At 42.1% G+C, this 19,185-nt stretch overlaps 1 protein-coding gene across 3 annotated transcripts in view; it reads left to right on the top strand.

Moving 5' to 3' along the window:
* KIAA0930 (KIAA0930 ortholog) overlaps positions 1-19,185 on the top strand; it is a 78,282-nt gene that overhangs the window by 11,876 nt on the left and 47,221 nt on the right. The gene's annotated exons all lie outside the window — the stretch shown is intronic.

Genomic DNA, 19,185 nt, shown 5'->3' with positions numbered 1-19,185 from the left:
CAGCCAATTTTTCTTGTTTTCAATAGTTCTGTTGTGGACTAAATCACAATCTTATATGTGTGGAGAAAGGTATTGTTCCTTGACAGCCCCAAGTAAAGCACAAGATGCCTGCAGCACAAAAGGCTGGTGTGCTGTTGGAAGGATTGATGGTCTCCAGATCTGCAGTTTTGCAAGCTACATGCAGTGCCAACAGGCTGGGCTCAGACTGGTTCCTTGTTCCTTTGATGATTTCAGAGTGAAGTGATAAGCTGTTAGAGGAAACGTTTTTCTTGCTCGTATGAATGTGGTTTGTTTAAAGAGAAGGGCCTGCTTTTGCAGGAGGTGGAGGTTTCACTGGGATGTATGTGAGTGGGCAGGCACTCTTCATTTTTAGCCAAACAGCTATATTTGTTATTGTAGAAGCCTGTGGTGTTAATAATGGAATTGCTAAAGGGAGTGCTAATTAATTGAAATACCTAGTCACTGGCAAAGATGTTACATTTGTTGGACATAACGTTAAGTACCACTTTGCTTTAGCCTGAAGACTCTAGAAAATAATCTAAAATGGTATTTTTAAAGATTTTGGGTTTTTTAATACCACCTCCTTCTGTAGACTAGTGTTCTTACATATGCATGTCAGGTTGGACCCCAGTTGAGAGATGCAGTTGGACCCAGTTGAGAGATGCAGTGTCAAACATTTGGGGTTTTTTAAATCTTGGCTGCAAGATGGGTGAAAGTGTTGGTTGTCAGCTTCTAAAAGAGAGTGGGTTTGTGGTCTAGAAGGTAAGTGAGAATTACAGTTTCCAGTGCAGAGTTGCCAACTGCTCACTCAGCTGCTACTGATGTACTACTTAGAACAAAGAAACTGAATTTGGAAAATACTAGTGTGTGGTAGTAGGAACGTGTAGGAAATAGCTCTGCTTCCCTGCAAAGTGCTGGTGTAATAATTACTCCTTTCTGCCTTGCCAACATGATGCTAACTAGCAGGCTGCAGCAAAGATAAAATGCTGGAGGAGGTACATATGCGAGAACATCTGTAACAGCCACACTCTAGGTTTATAAGGCTGGAGCTCTTCTAAAATACGATTTACTGGTTTTACCTGATCTACCACAATAGTCTCTCAGGTAGTGCTTTGACAGTGGTATTTATTAAGTGTGAAAATGAAGACATTGGAAGTCATGAATTTACAGGACTAGCAGTCTTTGATCAGTGACTGCTTTGGCAGAGAACAAAAATAGCATGTATATCTAGAGTTGAAAATGCACATTTGTCCAGATACAGACAAGTTCTTGCACTCCAGCAGTGTCAGCATGCTTCATAAGCTACCAAGTGATCTTCCCAGATTTGATTTAGGTCTTGGAAAGTTCGAGACTGTCACTGGGTGATTCTGGAAGCAGCAGCAGGGAATGTGTAACAATTCATCCCTCTTCCACTGGGTTTAAAGAGGTTGTATCCAGAGGAATCAAGGTTGCCTCTGTTAAGGGAGGATGATTGCACCTGTTATGAATTCTCCACAGTTGGTCACTTAAGGAAACACAAAAGCTTTGTGCATTACTTTCTAATGTGAAAGGCACAACTCTGGTGTTATCCAAGTGAATAAATGAAATCTGGAAATGATGCTTCGATGCCTTCTGGAATTGTGTATGGGTTTGAGTAGGTTTGGATGCAGTTTCTGGGGAACAGAACTACCACGTGTGATGAGAGGCTGAATTACAGCAAAGTAGCTGATAACTGTTGGATGAAAATGAGTTTACAGTTTCTGTGCATCAAAGTTCAGTAGCAGATAACTGTATCCTATCAGTTATATTGACCCTTGCTATAATTAGGTATTTAAACTAAACTGGCAGATGCTTGCAAGATGCTGTCACGATTTGGTATTTCATACTGACATATGGTATTTAATTATTTCTCTCTAAATTTAACCTCTGAGATTGCTCCATCTTGGAAAATGCTTCTCAAATTATTTACAGTTCAGTCTGAATTCCACTTTTTCAAAGTGGATATCTGCAGATGATGCACAGTAGTTCATGCTTTTAAATCTTGTGGGCTTTGATTCATTGTTAAGCATTAACTAAAATGATGGTTTCCACAGCATATGTAGTAATAGAAGAGAGAAGACTGACAGAGAGGCGTGAGCTTTAAGAATACATTCTCCTTGCTTTTTTTTTTTTTCTAGAGGAGGTTGTATTTGTGTTCTCAGGCATAGTGATACACAGCAGTCTTAAGAAGCAGGAGAAGAGCACATGGAAATGGAGAATTGAAACAAATCTGGATGTAAGAAAGGTCTTTCCCACCTTCCTCTTCTGAGTAATACAGAAACCATCCCAAAGAAAATAAAGGGAAAACCACAGTGCCCAGGGTCCAAGCACTGATACTCATGTTTTGTATGAGTGAACAGTTGTTTTACTTCAATATTCACATTACTTGCATGAAATGAAGTAACAAATAAGCAAGTTTTTTTTGTCTTTGAGATGGGAGGAATCAAAAGAGGGTCTATGTTTAAAGAAGCTCTAAGCCCCCAGCCAGTCTCTGTGAACACTTCGTGAGTGTTCAAACTTGGGCATGTTCAGCTGTATCTTTTTCTGTCACTTTTAGTGGTCTTTCAAAATACTTTATGAAAATTTGTATGTCCCTTTTATTTTGACAGCCAGCATGAAATGTATTACAGCACTGTCATGTATGCTATCATATGGCTGTCATGTGAAAACAAGCATTCACCTTAATGTTTGTGTTACTAAGTACAAGTATTCATTTGCTTAGAATATACTTGAACATGAGTTGCAGATTCAGCTGAGTTATTCTCTTCACGTGACTTCCACATGTTTTGAGGGGTTGGACTTTAATACATGAACTCGTGCTAGACCTTTACAAAGATCATTCTGTGTTCCTGAGTGGCCCTCTCCTCTCAGTGAGAGAAAACAAAGTGAAAACAAACATGAAGAAGTTGATTGAACTGGCAGATGGTATGTGAAGTGTAGAAAGCAGAAATCAAAGTGCTCTAGAAACTAAAGTTTTCTGGGGTGACCAGAAGTACTTCAGACAGCAGTTGAGTACATAGATAAGATGTGTTACTGGTATCTGGAATGATAGGGTGAGTACTGGGCAGAAAATCTTTTTTCAGTAAGAAAATAGAAAAATAGCACTCCCCCAACACCAGCAACCCCCGCAAGAGAATGCTTAACAAATCTAGTATTTGAGCCAAGGTGTTTTTCTTTCACAGCATCACTTCATGGGAGTTGTTCTACTGCTTTTTTTAGCTGTTTTCTGTATAAGGAGGTGCTAAATTTGACCTAGAAAAAGTAATTCAGTCTGTGGAAGAACTTCTCTTTGTGTATTGTTTTCCTTTCATTGTACATTACAGATGTGCCTAAAGCTGCACTCAGAATATTTTTTTTACAAACCCCTTCTCTTTTGGCTGGAATTCAATAAAATAGAAAATAGCAGAAAAGTATGATTTGAATTCAGAAACAGCTGTATAAGACCTTATCAGTAAGGAGGCAACTGAGAAATGTGTTGGCTGATTGCTCTTCAGTTCCAAGGGAGTTCCTCAGGTGGGTGGAATTGCTTCCATTGCTGCTGCAGTGGGCTTTTATGAATTTAATCTTGAAAAATTAAAGCACATTAAATACTGAGTTTCTCTCTTTGTTAGGGCTCTTTTTCTGTGTTACATATTGTTGTAACCATTCAAATTGAATTGCTCTGGGCTCAGTTTCCTCAATACAAAACTCTGCAATTTCATACAGTGGTTGTATTTTAAGTGTTGCCTATGAGAGCTCTATTATACTCTCTTCTAGGCCCGTTAGTGTGTTCTCTTGTACAAGGGCACGTTTGAATCTTGGCTGCTGTTCCTGGGTGTTTCATCTAGTTGTGCTAGAGCTCTGCAATGGGAATATTTGAAGAGCAGGGAAGAAGAGGAGATAGTTTTGTGGAAAGGAACGTATATGCCTCAAAACTGGTTGCATTAGAAACTCTGTTATTGGGTTCAGCTGAGTTTCAAACATTGTGTTCACGGAACAAGTTGGTATTACCTGGTTTTGGAGCTGTAGTAATTCCATAATAGCTCTTCAGTGCAGTCAGGAGAGGAAGTCAGGTGTTAGAAGTTATGAGGGAAGGGGTAGAAGTCAGTGTTTTGCTACAGAATGGTTTCATAGCACATGTTCATCTTAATAAGGTTCATTGAAGGGCAGCAGAGGTGCCATGGGGATAGTTTCCGTACAGGGCATGTTTAACTGGTAGGCTAGGACTTCTAAACCTGCAAGAAGACTGCTTCAGGTCTTGTGTGTGATGGAGAATTGTAAAGTGGATGGCATAAATACAGTTTATACACAGTAATTGCTCACTGTGTCTTGTGAAGAAAGCCATTACACTAAGTTGGAAATTTGTAGATTTAAAAAAAAAAAGCTAAAAACCAAAAGACCCCATCACCAAAGAACAACACCCCCCCCCCCCAAAAAGCAACAACCAAAACAAAGAACCCTTCCCCCCCCCCCCCCCCCCCCCCCGAAAATTACACACAGATTGTTTGGTAAAAGCTGTTGTGTGATTCATGGTCACAAATAGGTGTAGGTTGTAAAAGCTTGCATAAATCCAAGGAGAGCATGGACAGGTGTGTAGAGCAGAGCTCCATTGGGTGATGCCACATACACAGGTCTCTGGCACAGGATTAGACATGCATTAACCGTGCCTTTGACTAGAAGTGCTATTGCTGTATTATTATGCAGTGTTAATGTACAGTACCTATGAAGACCAGGTGTTTCACTAGTGAATCTAGAAGGTGTGGTCTGTTATCCTTTCTGGATGCAAAGAAAGGAGGCAGTTCTGTTAGGGAGAGAAGAGGTTAAAATAGGAGCTGCAGGAAAGTATAGGTAAAGGGCATGTAGGTTTTAAAGATGGTTGTAGGATAGCAAGACCAACTAATTTTACTGTTAATAAACCAGGAATAATTGACAGATCAACAACCTAAATGTCTCCTTTTTCTAATGCAGTATCAAGTCAGGTGAAAGCAGCTTCACAAAGGAGCCATGCTCAGATCTGTCGGCACTGTGTCTGTATTTCTCTTCCTGCTTGCCAGTAGCTAAGGAGGAGGTAGAAAGACACAAACTGTGTTACAGAAATACTATGATTACATTTATTAGGAGGTCTGTGTACATGTGTTAGATTAGCACCAGCTATCCTCTTTAATTACTTGATTTTGGTAATTAAGTTCTGTAGCCAAGATGCTTGTTAATCAAGGCAGATTTACACAAAGCCTTAGTGTAATACTTAAGTATGGGAAGGCAACCAGGGGTAACGGTTTTGGTCTTTCTCTTTCCTTTGCCTGTAGCTGTTCAGGAAGGAAATGGGGAGATGCTGGTTGTGCGGATGTTGAGCTGTCAGGGAGCAGTGGTTTGGCAGCTCCCCTGTGGAGTGCTTGGGTAGCCAGGCTCTGGTGGTTCTAATCCTCCAAGTTCCTTGCAAGGGCTTTTTCAAAGGCTTATAGCAAGAGCCAGAAATATCTCTAGAACAGACTAAGAGATCTGATGGACAATGGCAGTGTAGAGAAATTTCTGTGCTGAAACCCTGTGTGACTTCTTATGGAAGGGTAAGGTAATGCTGCTTTACCGAACCTCTCATCAGGTTTATTCCATGTGTTAGCCTCTCATACTCAGTGGCACCTAGGTTGAGGCTTGGATCGCTTGTGTGACACGGAGAAGGGATGCTATCTGCCAGGTCTTTCCCTTGTCTCTTGGCTGGTGAAGAAGGACTAGCATTTGGGCAGTTTGGGCTTGTGGGTACTTCGGGTTTGTTTTTCCAGATGGACTCTGTGGTTTGTAAAGGTGAGTTCAAGCTTCATCCTTGCCCTGCACCAGAGGCCTTTAACAGGGAGTTTCTTTGTTGCATCTCTTGTTTCCTTGGTGCTTCTAGGTAGACATTGTCTGTTGGTCTTCCCTTGTCTGACCAGATGCGGTTGTAACTGGCCCTGGAGTTCAGAAAGAACGGGGGCGTGATGGTGGGAGGTATTTGTTCTTGGGAGCCTGTCCAGGGGCCATGAAAGTAGAAGGCTCTGTGAGGAGAGGCTGTGGGGAAGGGGGCAGATGGACATCTTGGGGTTTGGTGGCCAAGGCCTGAGGTCATGCTGGTGGCTGGTGTCACCGAGCACATTTGCATATGGAAGCCCCTTTGCTGCTTCCATAGTTTCCCAGGAATGTTTGTTCCCCTGTGCATCAACAGCCTGGGCTGGCAGTTGACCACACTTCAGGAGCGACTGCGAATGTGCTTTCCAGTTTCCCCATCCCAGGAGCTGGACGAGCACTTCCACGCCTTCTATGTGTCCTGTGGCATTTGGCATTGCCAGTGCGGTGTCTGCATCTCCAAGTGACCTTGGTGGTCATGATGTGAAGGGAAGGGCGAAGAAACAGCCCCCCCCCGCAGGTTTGATTCCAGCTCCCCACCAGGGACTGGCGGAAGGAGTGTGAGTGGGAGAGGAGGAACCTGCTGCCACCCAGCTCTCATCCCCAGCTGCTCTGTTGGCTGGTTCCCTGTGTGACTTGGTGGAGCATGGACATGGAGATTGTCAAGGACAGCCAGCCACCTCTCAGGCAGAACTGGTGGAGGAGGCTTCTTGATTGTGCGGATGAAACAAGCTCTGCAAAAAGAAGATGCCCCTAGTGGCACATACAACCACTCAGGCAAAGACATCCACCTGCTCAAGAGGAATACTTTTACAGAACCTGTTTATCCTAGCTTTCCTTTCTGTTCTTGCCTATTTTTGCAGTGTATCTAATTTAGCCTGTTTTAAAAAGAGTGCATTTTATTTGTTACATGATGTAAATAGACAAACCCTTTGCCTATTGTGAAAAACTTCTTGTAGTACCTGTTGTATATATCTGTTTGTTAAATCAATTAAAAAATTCCTGAGCCTAAAGCCTGGTTAAATGAATTTTAAAATGAGTGTGATGGGGAGATAGTGGCAGCCCATCTACTGAGAGGAGAGCTTTTACAAATGCACTGATAGGGAGGTGCTGGAAGAGCAAAGTGTTGGGATGATTTTAAAGGGAGTTGTTTTGTGAAAATCAGTCTTCAGGAGAGTCTGATCTTATTTGTGGCAGTACAGTCACTGTCATATTCTAATCAACAATTTTAGAATGGCACTCTGTTGTTTTAAGTAATTTGTAGGTCTACGTTTGGGCAACTGATAATTTTAAATAATGGTTCCGAGTTAATGTGTTACTGCCAGAGTAGTGGAGAAATGGCTATTTAATGAAGTAATAGTCCCCCTGTACTTGGCACTGGTGAGGCCTCACCTCAAATCCTGTGGTCAGTTCTGGACCCCTCACTACAAGAGAGACATTGATGTGCTGGAGCAGGTCCAGAGAAGGCCAGCAGAGCTGGTGAAGGGTTTGGAGCACAAGTGTGATGAGGAATGTCTGAGGAAACTGGGGTTGTTTAGTCTGGAGAAGAGAAGGCTCAGGGGGGACCATATTGCTCTCTACAACTGCCTGAAAGGAAGATGGACCAGGAGGTGGCTGGCCTTTTTTTCCCCAGTAACAGGACATGGTGACTGCCTCAAGCTGCACCATGGGAGGTTTAGATTAGATATTAGGAAACATTTCTTCACAGAGATGGTCTCGGGCATTGCAACAGGCTGCCCTGGGCAGTGGTGGAATCACAATCCCTGGCAGTATTCAAAAACTGTGTAGACGAGGCGCTTAAGGGCATGGTTTAGTGGTGGACTTAGCAGTGCTGAGGTAACCGTTGGATTTGATGATCTTAAAGGTCTTTTCCAGCCTAGGTGATTCTGTGAATGAGTGATGAGTTGGTAGTGGTGGGCAGAAGGATGACAGCCCAAGTAGGGACCAGCAGCGTGGTAGCCATGCTTCTTGTTCTTGGTTATGGCCTGTGCTTCCAGTAGGAGGAAGGAGTAGGGGAGTGCTCCTGTGACAAGTTCCACTGGTGACTAGGGGAGGTTCTGACACTTTTGGGATCGACTGGGTGGGACTGTCCTGTGGCTCTGAACCAGTGCCCCCTGCCACAGCTACAGGCTGGGCAAAGATGAGATTCAGAGCAGCCCTGCGGAGAAAGACTTGGTTGATGAGAAAATGAACACGAGCCGGCTTCAGTGTGCACTTGCCGCCCAGAAAGCCAAACGTATCCTGGGCTGCATCAAAAGGAGTGTGACCTGCCCCTCTCTTCTGCTCTTGTGAGACCTCCCCTGGAGTATTGTGTGCAGTTTTGGTGTCCTCAACATAAAAAGGACATGGAACTGTTGGAACAAGTCCAGAGGAGGGCCACAAGGATGATCAGGGGACTGAAGCACCTCGCGAATGAAGACAGGCTGAGAAAGTTGGGGCTGTTCAGCCTGGAGAAGAGAAGGCTGTGTGGAGACCTCATAGCAGCCTTCCAGTATCTGAAGGGGGCCTATAGGGATGCTGGGGAGGGACTCTTCATTAGGGACTGTAGTGATAGGACAAGGGGTAACGGGTTAAAACTTAAACAGGGGAAGTTTAGATTGGATATAAGGAGGAATTTCTTTACTGTGAGGGTGGTGAGGCACTGGAATGGGTTGCCCAGGGAGGTTGTGAATGCTCCATCCCTGCAGTGTTCAAGGCCAAGTTGGATGAAGCCTTGGGTGGTATGGTTTAGTGTGTCCCTGCCCATGGCAAGGGGGTTGGAACTTGATGATCTTAAGGTCCTTTCCAACCCTGACTATTCTATGATTCTATGCAGGTCATCTGCTTCAGGCAGTTGATGAAGGCAGGAGCCTCTTGCCTGAGTGTTTGGAGGACCTTTGCTGGTGCGACTTGTGCTTGTATTGGAGATCTGGGGCCTAGATGTCACATGGGTCATTTGAGCAGATAGGCCTTTGTGTTGAGTTTGGCTCAGTTGTCCCTTATCATCACAGCCTGCGTGGTGCTGTGGTTCAGATTTGGGACAAAACCAGATTTTCCAGTGTCACAGAATCATGGAATGGTTTGGGTTGGAAGGGATCATCTTAAACATCTTCTGTTTCCAACCCCGTGCCAGGGGCGTGGTTCTTCTTCACAAGGTCTGTAAAATGCTGCAACATCTGTGAGATGGTATGACATACAGAACATTATCCCTGATAAACCAGTTTGCTTGTACAGCTGTTCATTGAAATTAATATATATGGGTTAAAGTCAACATGTGCAGGTTGAAATTGTTATTTTCACTTCAGAAAACATAGGGCTTTTTCAAGCTCTGTGATGTATTCAGAGAGTCTACATAACCAGTGTCCTTGGACGTTGCATCGCGCTCGTGTGCTTCCTGGGGTCTTTTTGTGTTGAGCTCAGTTTCCCTGGCTGGGGGGGCTGTCCTGAACGCTGGAAGGAGCGGGGCCATTATTCCCGGTGCTGGGGGGAGCTGGAGCCTCTTCAGTGCCCGGCCCTTACCGCGGTGCCGGGGGAGCTGGAGCTGTTTCTGTGCCCGGCCGTTATCCCCGTGCTGGGGAGGCGGGAGCGTCGCGGCAGAAGCCGGGCGCTGTCCCTGGTGCTGCAGCGCAGCGGCCGCTCTCAGGGCTCCTGGGGCCTTGGGCAGGTTTTAATCAGACTTTTAAGTGCTTTGTTTCCCTGTCCCCTCTCTTACCTTAGCATAAAGTATTTTGTAAGAATTGGGTGGCAAAAGGGACAGGATGCCTTTATAATAAGTGTTTTGTTCAGTGTATATGATGATAGTAAATTGACTTTAATCAGTTTTACAGAACTCTCCTTATTGTTGTGTCATATGTCTTTGTACAGGGATTTAATTCAGTTGTTTACAAGGCTTTTTATGCGAGTTTACCTCAGGTTTTGAAACGGTTGTGCCATTATTGTGAAGAGCACAAGCATGCATGATACTTTGAACACAACGATAGGGAGGATTGGCATCCTAAGCAGGGAATGATGTAGATGACAACATATGACACTGTATCATTCCTGACTGCTCAGGCAAAACACTGGAAAATCTTTGGTGACAGGTGGATGTATACACCTGAGAGGAACCTGTGTACTCAAACATGGAAGTGCATGGCCATTTGTGGAGTTTTGCGAGGCTGGAGAGACCTGGCAGGTCTTCTGGTGCAATGTCTAGGGGATGAGTAAAAGAATTTCATCTCAAAGAGGAGAAGATAGGGGGAGGTGGCATTGAAAATCACCTGAAGGCTGAAGAAAACACAATTGACGTGCTTTTTTTGTTCAGGATTTCTGCTTTTCAGACACTTGGTCTTTATGCTGCTGGGTGGAGCAATGTAAGAAAACCCTTTGACTTCTTCTGTATCTGGTTCTCTATAGTGGTATTTTCTGCTAATTTCCTTTATTTTTACCTCCAAGAGGTTCTCTAGTTTCTGAAGCTAATGACAAGGAAGAAGGAAGCTCACCTTTCCAAACTCAAGTGGAGGAAGGGGGGCTGTTTGCTTTCTCACTTTTGTTAAGAGAGAGGGCACAACTTCTTCCTGTTCTGATTCCCTCCAGATAATTTGATTGATAATAAGCCCCAAACATGTAAGAGTTCACTGATGCTGTGGGATAGCTTTCTGAATTTGTAACTACACTGCTTTATAGCACAGTGTAGGTATGGATTTCTTTGAAATCAATGCTTGCTTGGCTGCAGCCAGGTTACAAACCCTTTTATGGATTTCTTGGCTCATCCATAGCTGTTTTCCGGGTAAGCATTAAACTGGGATCTCAGTTTTTCTTTCTGTTGGAGTATTGAGTCTAATTATTTTATTAGTTTAGTACCTTTAATATGCTGTCTTTTCTGTGAGCTCTAGAAGGCAGTTCTGCCCTGTAAGCAGTACATATCTGTGAGATTACTGGCTTGGGCTTTTAGAGAACAAATACCTGGAATTAATGTGAAAAGACATGTTATAGATGATCAGCAGACTCATGCTGAGAGGGTTTGAGAGGCTGCAAGCCCCAGCTGTGCCCATCCTGCTGTCTGCTGGAGATGATTGCCACCACAGCAGAGGTTGCAGAACAGTCACTGGGTCTGTTCCTGGGGTGCTCCCAGCTGGGCAGACTGAAAAAAAGAGAATTCAATGTTAGCTCATGTTAATAATCTGACCTGCCACTGCAGAGGTGTAAATTCAACACCTGTTCTGCTGTGCCCACTCCAAGAGCACTAATTTGTGGCGGAAGAAGGAACCATCAGCCACAGATGACATCTTTTGAATTTTTCCCAACAGAAAATATATAAGTGTATTTGGAGTTGCCTTGTGTGCATCCATGGGGGAAAAGTGATACTTTCACGTATTCCCTTGTATCCTCAGGCCACTTGTGGTAGTGTCCAGGGTTTGAGCTTTAGTTCACCCCAAGAGAAAATTTGTGAACCAAATAGGGCATTAGGCTGTTTTCAGCAAGCACTGTGCTAGAGAAAGTCTGTGTGTTTTCTCTCACTTGTTTTGATTATACCTTTTAGTCAAGAGCTTCATCTAACTGTACAAAATTCTAACACATGGAAGTGTCTTCTTCCTGGCAGTTTATCATCCTGACACATCAGGTTCAGGAATAACTACTTATTTATTCCAGGTATTACAGTCACCCATGTTAATATTTAGAGGAGAGATAATTTTGTAATTAATTCATGATTTATATTTATTTTTCTTTCTCCAGCTGGGAATTCTCTTTCACAATGATTTCTCCTATTTTCTTTTCTGTATTTTAATTTGACAGAAAATTTCTGACAAACGCTTTTAGTGCTTAAACAGGACAACAATAGTGATGTGGCATTGATGTGAGCGTTAGTCATCTTGACGGCTTGACAGCTGATACGCTGTGATTTTTGTTCCTGCAGAAAGAAATGCATATGTCAAAGGTATCAAGATGTCAAATTTCCTACACAAAAGCAAGCTGTATGGGAGTGTGAAGCATGAGTGCTGGATCTCAGTGGTTACTCTTCCCCCCCCCATAGCAAATCAGAAGCTGTTTATCCCAACTCTGTCATAAGGCAGTTGGAACACAGAAAAGGGGTATGTGCCCAAAACACCAGCTTCTCACTCAACTATATTAGCTTACGTGTTTTCTGTAATGGAATGAAGTTCTTGTTTCACCAGAAGCAAGAAAGATTGGAGTTCTTGTTAGTAAAACCAGAAATATTTCATTACTCTTGTCTGCTCAGCACATGTCTTTCAGAGAAGTGCCTAGCATTTCTGAGCTATTTTGAAAGGCTGTGAAATAATTATGTATTTATGGGTTTTTAGTACTAAATCTCCCCCCCCCCCCCCCTTTTTTTAATTGCTTTAGTCTTTCAGACTTTCTGAATCTCAGTGATGTTTGGCTAAGAAAATTAACAATTAACTCGAGAAATGCATTCCTTCCACATAGTCAGAAGTATTTGTGTCAAAACGGCATTCAAAGCCTGATAGTAGAGTCCATATTTCCCCCAAAACATGCAGGAACTTCTGTGGTTTGGTCCATGGTCTCAGATGATACAAATACCAGAGGAAGCTGGATGTCAGTATGCACGGACGGTAAATGAATGTAGTTTTCACTTTGTGATGGTGCCCATAAATCTGGGCTTTATGGGGAGAGAAACAACAAAGTGGGCTTAAAAGCCATTAGATGAGTCATGTTCCCCTTCCTTTTTACTGTTTCTGTTGTACCCTATCTTGCCTCTTTCGCTGAGGGTATGTTATGCTGCTTCTAGGGCAGGTTATCAACAGCTCTATCATACTGTGTGCTGTGTAATCTGCTTTGGCTACTTGGCAAATAGGCTAGTGTTGAGGACTCTTCCTTGTCAGTTCCGTGCTCGTTGATGTCACCACAGTATTCGTACTCTGCTTCATCTTTTTTTTGAAGTTGGCCCAGGTAACATTCAAGCAATGTTTGATAAAATCTCCGTAGGGTTTAGATACCAGAGTATTTATGCATAGTATGTTTGGAAAGGAAATTTGGTTCTGGCCCAGACTCACAGGTAGAAATAAAAAAAGGAGAAAGAAAAAAGTCTGGAATTATATCCTTTTGTATCTTTGCAGCCTGAGTAGAAGGAATTTTAAGATATTCAGACTATGAAGAGCTGGCATCTATCACTGTTATGCCGCAAATGGGATACAGTATTAGCACATCAGCATAGCCAGTGGCAGAGCATGCAGTCATTGCCATATACACACGCCTGACCTTGTTGGCATGTTGTGCAGTTACTGGCATCTGTGCAAGTATGGAATAGAAAGAGCTGGATAAGGCCTTGAAATAATACCTTAAATTTTGCAAGTAGGACTCCAGTAGGGATGGGGCATGTTTCCATTTCATCTTGCTTTTTTCAGCCAGCACAGCTTTCACTGCATGCATTATTATACTAGCGGAGAATTCAGGGATGGCTCGGGAAGTACAAAGACTTAAATAAAATTATTCTTTCTTTTAAAAAAAGAGCTGTATCTGTTTTGTGTGGGTTTATTTTATTATTTTTTTTTGTATTTTTTGCAACTTGGAAGGCGCAAAGCTGACCTCAAGAGAAAGCATCCCTGACTCCCTAGAAGAAACTGTGCAGCTTCCCAGGGCAGGCAAAATAGCCAGCAACAGAAGCCAGAGCACTGCATCTGTGAACAATGCAGTCCTGGCTGTGATGGCAGCCTTTCTTTGTGCCACCTATTGCTGTGAAGTGCTCTTGCTTCTTTCCTTCTATGGGTTGGTTTTAATGAGAAAGTAAGTTTTTGCAATGAGAAAGTAAGTTTTTGCAATGAGAAAGTAAGTTCTTGAAGGTTAGCATCTGAAAGGAGATTGGTGTGGTCTTTCATTAACATTGGAGAGCAAAATTATAACCGCTGACTTCAGTCAGCTGTTAGCTTTAAAGCTGGTCTCCTTCTTTTCTCCTGAAATGCATGGATGTAAAGATTCGTAAGACATAATCCTATTCTATCAGGATGTTTATATCTCTCTCTTTTTACTGCTTGCTACTTGTGAATGCCTTTTTTTTTTTAAAGAAATACTCCTGTATTGACTGGAAGAGCTATTTCATGCGTGTCTTTTGCATTAAGTTTTATAATACATTCAAGACTTCTTAACTCTAGTTTGGTCTCTTGATATAGGTATTTACCATTCAGTCATCACTTCCAGTCTCAGTGTGCACTTGCAACAAATCACAGTCCATTTACAATTCCTGTTTTATAGCCAAGGCAGATATTTTTAATGTAATACATTCAAACAGTTATTTTTTGCTTGTGTTCATAAGAGACATATATTTTAAGTATGTAGTTACTAGAATAGGGCTAGAGCTTATACCAATTCCGGTAATGATGGAAGCTTGAAAAATCTGGTGTCATTTGTGGTGGCTTTGTCTTGGCTCAGTAGATTTGTTAGCGTTTCCAAACCTTTTCCTTTTCTCAGTTTAGTTCTTCATTTTCATCCCAGATGCTTTTGTTTTCATTTAAAAAAGGAAAAAATTATGTTCTTTTTATGGAAAAAAGCTTAAAATAACTCATACTTAATGGAGAAATTCAAGGCTTTGGAAGTGGAGAAAGTATTAATTTCCAGATTCTGTGCGTGAATATATCCAGGTTTTAAAAGATTCTATGCATTTATCTACTGTCTTTTAGTTAGCTGTTTGGATATCCTGATTTTTTTTCTACTTGTGTGTCTTCTCAGGGGAAAGGAGACATAAAATGGGAATTTTGAAATAAGGGAATAGAGCAGAGGGAAATAATAACAATAATAATGTCACATGATAAAGTGTCATTTAGAAACCAAAGTCTTTTGACTTTCCATGAAACTTACACTTCAAGTGCTCATGGCTGTTTGGAAATGGGAGCTGGATTTCTCAGTTAGATGTATTTTTAAAATACTACCATTTCCCATAAGTGCATTTTATTGTCTTTCAGAGCCTTATACTCCCTTTTGTCAATATGGAAATGGATATCTGTAGCAAAACCACCTGGAGGATATTTTGACTGTACACTAAAATTTGTTGTGTTTGTCCATGATATTGTCCTGGAAATTTATCACCTGCTCTTAGTAAACCAGGTGCTGGTATTGCTCATTCATTTCTATGACAATATGCTTGTTTCCTGTGCTAAGCTGCAAGAGGGATTTTATCTTGCTCTAGGAACACTCTAGCTGGCTGAGTTGCAATGTGTTTTCTTCCCCAAAGTGGCAAAGTTAAAGTTTTGACATGAGCAGTATCACTTTTTCTGTTATTATCCTCATCAAAATCAGTTCTGCATGCTATGAAATATTAAAAAAAAAAATCCACACCCCCCCCCCCCCCCCAACAAAACAACCTCCACCCCCCAAAAAAATCCAACCAAAACTGTACCACTCTTTGGTATCAAAAATTATTAATTGAGGCTGAGGACTTGGCAACTTGCAAAGAGGAATTCCTATATTCTTAAGATTTTTTTTTTTTTTCCCCCAAGTTATTGAGGTGAATTAGGGAAACTCCAGTGTTCTAGAAAGGATAAAAATCTTCCATGTTTTAAGGTGCAGCACAAACTCCAACTGGTAGGCATTATGATGAGACATGGTTATGCAGAAGGGTATTGCATACCTACCTGTTATGAACTGACTCTCACTTTTTGAGGCTCATGGTCCCTATTAGAAACAAGATGTGGTATTCCATGTTCTTCTGGGCATCAGTTGGAATGGCAGTTCTCAGATTTCATCCTTCATGTATTTCCATAATAGTATTTCCTTATGAGCTCTTCAGGGTCAAGATATCTTCATTATTATTTATTATTAGTAGTATTAAGCTTCATTGGCAAGTATTTCTGGTCTTAAGTAAGCAAATGCTCCACATGGAGAGCTGGGGGTTTATGTTGTTGTTCATATTAACAGCTAGTATTTTTATACTGCTGGCAAGAGGGCAAACACTCTCTAATGCTAACATGAAAAAGTAGTATCTTTGGTTTCACTGAAAGGAGTGCATTATTACATGATATTCATCTTGAAACATTTGAATTTCTTTAGAAATTTTTGTAACCTAGAAGGAGTTGGTCACTTCCATCATCAGGTGTTCGCCTTGTTTTTTCTTACTGTTGGAATTTGAGCAAATATGGTCAATATTAGAAATGTCTTCTGTGTATAATACACCTTATACTAATTTCTGCAGACCCATCACAGAAGAAGGAACTTTGAACTAAGTGATAGATAGATGTAAATTTTGTTGTCTGATTCTGATTTGTCTCCATTCTACTGGGTGTTTTCTTAAGGCACATTTTGTGGCATCAAAGTTATTCGTGGATGATTTGTAGTTGGGAAGAATATGCACTCCTAACAACCGCAGGCAAGTTTAATTTGCATGAATTTTCTCTCCTAGGCAGAAAGGAGGAGCTTGTTTATGATACCTGAAGTGATGCTACAATATAAATGCGCTATTTTGTATTTTCCAGGGAGACAGGAAACTGGTTGTAGTTGACATGCATGCTGTGTTGAAGAAGGTAGTAAATTGTGGTGACAAAGATAAACTTTGAAGTGTCTATCGTTTAGATGTCTGGAAGTTGTGTTATGTTGAAAGCAAAGCCTTCTGTCTTAACTGTTATGGCACTAATCTGCCCCATCCAGTGAAAAACCAGGTAGTTAGGTAGGGGTATGGTTATGGTGCAGGGAATCTGTATCTCCTAAAAGCCATCTCTGTGATGGATGTTCCTTGATGCACCAGCCTTGACTGTGATTGAATAGCCTATGTGGATACAAGAGAAAACTTCATGATCTAGGCAAAATCTGTATCTAATTATATAACTGAAATTTCTCTGTATTTGGGCTGGGGACAGCCTGAAGGATCAGGAGGAGCATGGGATAGGGGAGAGCCATCAGTAGCGAACATCAAATATACCTGAAGGTTATATTTTAGTCCTTTAATCAACAAGTTTGATGTGGCATTTTCCTTCTCTTTCCCAGAGTGATATAATTCCATCACTTTGCAAGCAGGGGATAGGGATGTGATGTGATGTGATTGACAGGTGCTTTACAAGTATGGACCGTGAAGCTGTATTGCTATAGCTATGGCTTGACGTTTGCAAGAGTTTCAAAGTTAAAGCTCTGAGGTATAGGAGGGAACCTGTTACAGGCTAGGATAAAGTGTGATCTTCAGAACAGAACTGCATTTTATCCACTATTGTTTATTTCATAGAATCATAGAATAGTTATGGTTGGAAAGGAACTTAAGATCATCTAGTTCCAAACCCCTGCCATGGGCAGGGATGCCTCACCATAGACCATGTCTTCCAAGGCTCTGTCCAACCTGGTCTTGAACACTGCCAGGGATGGAGCATTCACAGCCTCCCTGGGCAGCCTGTGCCAGTGCCAAACCACACTCACAGTAAAGAACTTCTTTCTTACATCTAACCTGAACTTCCCCTGTTTAAGTTTAAACCCATTACCCCTTGTCCTATTGCTACAGTTTCTGATGAAGAGTCCTTCTATTCTTGTAGGCTCCCTTCAGATACTGGAAGGCTGCTAGGAGGTCTCCATGCAGCCTTCTCTTCTCCAGGCTGAACAGCCCCAATTTCCTCAGCCTGTCTTCATACGGGAGGTGCTCCAGTCCCCTGATCATCCTTGTGGCCTCCTCTGGACTTGTTCCAACAGCCCCATGTCCTCCTTACGTTGAGGGCACCAGAACTGCACACAATAATCCAAGTGAGGTCTCACAAGAGCAGAGGAGAAGGGCAGGATCACCTTCGACCTGCTGGTCATGCTCCTTTTGATGCAGCCCAGGATACAGTTGGCTTTCTGGGCTGTGAGCGCACACTGAAGCCGGTTCATGTTCATTTTCTCATTGACCAGCACCCCGAAGTCTTTCTCCGCAGGGCTGCTCTGAATCTCTTTTCTGCCCAACCTGTAGCTATGCCTGGGATTGCCCCAAACCAGGTGTGGGATCTTGCCCTTGGCTTGGTTGAACTTCCTGAGGTTGGCATTGGCCACCTCTGAAGAGTGTCAGAGTCCTTCTGTATGGCATTCCTTCCCTCCAGCATATCAGCCACACTACACAGCTTAATGTTATTGGCAAACTTGCTGAGGGTGCCTCAATCCCACTGTCCATGTCGCCAACGCAGATTGGTCCCAACACCAACCCCTGAGGGACACCACTTGTTACCTATTTCCTGCACTCATTACCTGTTCACCGTAAGTCTTAAGCACAACTTCTGTTCAGACAGCAATGAGTCATTTCTGTGGTTTAGGAAATGAAAGTTATCAGTTGAAAATGAGGTCAGTTTCTCTGAATCTCAAGTATTTTGGACCTATTATTTCATGGAATCATTCGCAGCAATTGTTCACAGGCCTTCATGGAAGACTGTATTACTACAGTCTATTCCTGAACATAGAAATGTGTTTATCTTTCCCTCTCCACACAGAGGATGGCATTTGTCTTTGATGCAAGTGCCAGCTTCTGGCTCATGTTATTTTGGGCCTTTGAGGCAACTATCTGGTGAGAACAGGCTTGAAATTTAGGGTGTGTACTGAAACTGCATCATGATTCTGGGGATCTTAGTGATGCCTACCTTTTAGTCCTGCTTAGAGAAGGTGAGAAATACAAGAGAGGCAATATCATTTATTGGCTAATGAGTAAATATGGCAAAGCAGCTAAAAGAGTAATTGGATGATGTTTTCCTCAGCCTTTTAGCATTGATGGCTTAATGCTTGAAGAGCAAATTTTGTCTGTTCCTTTTTAGATATGCTATGAAGCCAAGGTTTAAATCAGTTGTATTGCTTTAAAAAAGTCTAATATATGTGTGCAAGTTTGAAAGCATGCTAGAGGACATATTCTTAAAATGCCCATGGAAAGAAAGGGAAGAGCAACAAAATTTCTATTTGATTTCAACTGTTCTTTGTAGAAATTCAAATGAGTTTCTATTTATCTTCTTTATAAATTACTGTCTGTTATTAAAGCAGCATGTGCTGTATTTGTTATTAAATTATTCTCTCATCTTTAATTGTATTCTTATCCTCTTCATATTATGTTAATGGATGTGTGGATGCCCCAGTTGATGGGGTAGGAGGATAGTTACCTCCATTCTAGGGTAAGGAAAAGAGGGTTTTGTCTGTGGCAAAGCAGGATCTTTAATCTGTGGCATCTGTCTTGCCACTGTTGCTGTTGTTACCATGATAGCTTCCTTTTCTAGCTAGAGTTCTGCCAGAAAAACTTACATTGGAAGTGTATGTTGTCTTTTCTGACAGATTTAGGACTTGCTTTCAAAAGCACATTTCTCACTGTGCTGTGTCATTACAGCTAGCTTCAGCAGTGGTGTTCCTTTCCCAGCCTCAATATTTTTGAGAGGAACATGCTGTGAGGATGTGCTCTGGAGG

The sequence above is a fragment of the Pezoporus occidentalis genome, unplaced genomic scaffold (assembly GCF_034315485.1).
Source record: "Pezoporus occidentalis ecotype Australia unplaced genomic scaffold, CSIRO_AGI_Poc_V1 ctg44, whole genome shotgun sequence".
Lineage (NCBI taxonomy): Eukaryota > Metazoa > Chordata > Aves > Psittaciformes > Psittacidae > Pezoporus > Pezoporus occidentalis.
This window is presented reverse-complemented; position numbering and strand designations above follow the sequence as displayed.